Source organism: Watersipora subatra, chromosome 2 (assembly GCF_963576615.1).
Source record: "Watersipora subatra chromosome 2, tzWatSuba1.1, whole genome shotgun sequence".
Lineage (NCBI taxonomy): Eukaryota > Metazoa > Bryozoa > Gymnolaemata > Cheilostomatida > Watersiporidae > Watersipora > Watersipora subatra.
In genome coordinates, this window is record NC_088709.1 from 43,637,250 (window position 1) to 43,640,963 (window position 3,714).

A 3,714-nucleotide genomic window follows, 5' to 3' on the forward strand; every position below is an offset into this window, starting at 1 on the left:
TGAGATGCCGTTCAGGGTACACTGTTGCTAATTTTAAAATGTCCACTCTACCGCTTACTCTGCAGTCTACTCTATTGTGTTACTTGACACGCAAGGCGTGTCATATGTCTGCCTCTTTTCAAAGCTGGCCCTCAGATTTGTAGTCAAGAATGTGCTTTGCCGAATGTGTGCTGAATTGGCAGACAGTCTTGAGGCTTCCCACATCATCCAGACCAGAGCATGCAGCAGGTGATCAGACAAGATATATCTGTGGAAAGCACTGGCCTGATGGTTATGAAGTCGATTTAGGTTGAATTAAGTTATACTTATGATTTTATCTACTTTCAATTGCGTTTTCCTTTTTTTTACTCTCATTTAGAAAAACAACACGTGTAGCTTACCGCTTTTACAGCCTTCTTCCAATATGTAGCTATGGCTTTTACAGCTCTATTCTAACATAAAGTTATGACTTTTACAGGCTTCTTCTAATATGTAGCTATTGCTTTTACAGGCTTCTTCTAATATGTAGCTATTGCTTTTACAGCCTTCTTCTAATATGTAGCTATTGCTTTTACAGGCTTCTTCTAATATGTAGCTATTGCTTTTACAGCCTTCTTCTAATATGTAGCTATTGCTTTTACAGGCTTCTTCTAATATGTAGCTATTGCTTTTACAGCCTTCTTCTAATATGTAGCTATTGCTTTTACAGCCTTCTTCTAATATGTAGCTATTGCTTTTACAGGCTTCTTCTAATATGTAGCTATTGCTTTTACAGCCTTCTTCCAATATGTAGATATGGCTTTTGCAGCCTTTTTCTAATATGTATGTGACTTTGTTTGCTCATTTCCAGTACCTTGTATTATGGATGGGAGAGGAGGAAAGTGAGCTATTATTTTATTAAGAGTGTCTTAGATAGAAGCCTGATTAAGAGGGTGCTTCTTTAGTTAGGATCTCACTCTAATATGTTACCTGTACCAGGTTTTCTTGTGTTCTTATTTTGTTTCATTAGGTGCTAAGCTATACAGTGTGTGTCAGCATACGATAATGAGCCATTTACAAGAAACATGTAGGCACATCCTTTGGCATATGATTGGGTAGCCGGGAACTAATGTGCAGCATGGTTAGTCGGGAAAGCAAGAACAAAACTGCAGCGCGGACAATAATTCAGTTATGGATGTTTAGCAATGGTCTTGGCCACATACAGCAGACGACATACCAACAACTCAACCCTTTCTCTACACAAAATCTTTTAAAGTTATTATAATAATATATCTGACATGTTTATATATGCCATATATATATAAATGGTATATATAAACAAGGATATATATATTTATTTATATACATACATGCATATAAAATTACATGATTTTCGACTAAATTTTTCGTGGCAGTTGCAGCTTGAACTATAAAACTGTAAATGCTGTCAGCTAATTCATACTGCTCCATCTTATGTTGAGCACTCTGATTTTAGTTCTAAGTATTATACATTTCAATATGTATCTTTATATACAATTATATATATATATTTCTATATATATTTATATATATATTTATATATATATGTATACACATATATATATTCTATATATATATGTCAGTACAGGAGTATAAAGTAAATCCTCTGCGTGTTTGCCCACTCTAATCTGATTGGCTGAGCTACACAGCTTTCAAAGACCAAAACACATACACCAATAACATAACTAGAAATTCCCCTATCATACAGCCCAGGACCTGATAATGGAATGAGTGATAATGGAAAAAAGAAAGGGTAGTGCTGGTTGTTGAAAAGTAATTGTCAGCAGGAATTGACAGAGTATAGTGTAAATGAGAGTTGTTCGAGATGATATAAAATAAATTTGAGGGAGCACGACTTCAAAAAGGAAGTTCTAGTAATCTAGGAATTTGACAGGGAAACTTGTTGGCACGTATGACATAGTTGTATTTAAGCATTGTATGTAATGAAATGTTTCTCATTACATCCAGTACACGTGAGCTGTGATATGTTGTTGTCAAGTCTGCCTAGAAAGTTGTTACGCAGTTATTGAAAATCAGGACAATCTAAAGATTGAAAATGAGGAATGTGATGAAGGGGGGCAGCATTGGGAGGAGCAATATTGTTTTGTGCAATATTTTCATGGTCAATGATGTCCATAAAATCATGATCAACATCTGGAAACAAAGGGGCTGCCAAGTCCATGTCATTTACATCGCCTACAACATCTACTAAAGATTTCTCTGAATCAGATGAGTTGTTGTTATTAATTTGAGTAGCGTGTTGTTGAACATTAGCACTTGATGTTGATGGTTGCTGTGAGGACCTTCTATTTATCTTCCTATTGCGCTGTAATAATTGAGAGACACGTGGATGGCCACTGCGTCGGCCACGACGTGTTATTCTAGAAAGTTGTATGTCCATGGTAGTTGCCAAGTTGTTTTGAAATTAAATTCAAAAACTTAATTATGCAAAATAAAAGGTTGTAAAAAATTGACACCTATTCTACTACTATCTTAAACCTGTTTTACAACAATAGAATGAATATTAATTTAAGCTGTAGGCCTAACCTACTGTAATGTATGTAATTTAATGACAACAATAAGGAAATATGTTTATTATAACTCTGAAATGCAAAATTATAAGTAAAATGGCAAGCTGCTGTGTAATATACACAGTTTGAAAGTTGGTTGTGTTGAATGTAGAATGGTTTTGATAGCGATCTAGCAGAAAGCAAGTATGAGCGTTCACACGTCTGGAAGTTTTCTGCAAACTGGAGCGAAATAAAAAAATGTTTTCTTCATGAAGGGGCATTGTAGTTTGGCCCTAGCTTGCACATAAGATGTAAAGAATTTTGGCTAACGTTGTAAATAATTTAATGAAACCTTTGGTGATTGGGAAAAAACATAGGCTGATAGACTGTGTACCACAATCTCGTACCTGTAAATCGGTCTATGCCTCAAACGGTCTACTTTTATTACAGAAACCTTCTGGCAAATAAAATCGAATAATTATTCTTATGATAATTTTATAAAATCAAATAATTATTCTTATAATTAAATATTTTTGCAATATATTAAAAACGTAAAAATATTACAAACCTTCGGCAATTAGACAATGCTATAGACTGGTGAAATGAGCACGTTTTTCTCGTGAAATGCACCCTTCTTAATAGTTCTACTATCTATCGCACAGCTTTATTGGCGTATCTTGGCCGGTCTTAATATTGATTAAAAAAGCTTGTCAAGTTTTTTATTGCGAATTTCGGCCAAATTAATCTGTCTATTTATGTATAATCCGATCAGATGGGTAAGTTTTATGACGTTGTTGACAATTTTCAAAGACTTGGTAATATATTTAAATAGGTTTATATGTGCTTTGAATCGTTATTATACTTAAACGACTCCATTGAAAAATGGTTAAATTTGTTGACGAGATTTCGGTACAAGGGTTTGCGACGGTGTTGATGAATAATTTTCATGAGTTGTATGCACATGCATTTATCATAAATCTCTCAAACAATCGCTCCGCTCGTGTTTGGTCGTGGGATTACTTCTCAAACAGAATATTTTCCATGTTTCGTAACTGGCCGTGTAGCTCAATGAATATGCCATATGACTTGCAAGCAGAAGATTGTTGGTTGAAAGGCAACATGCAGTTTTTGGCTTTGATTGTGAAAATTGTGGGTTAGTATTTATGTTACCACCTCTACGCTTCGATAATTTTTATTTTTGCATATT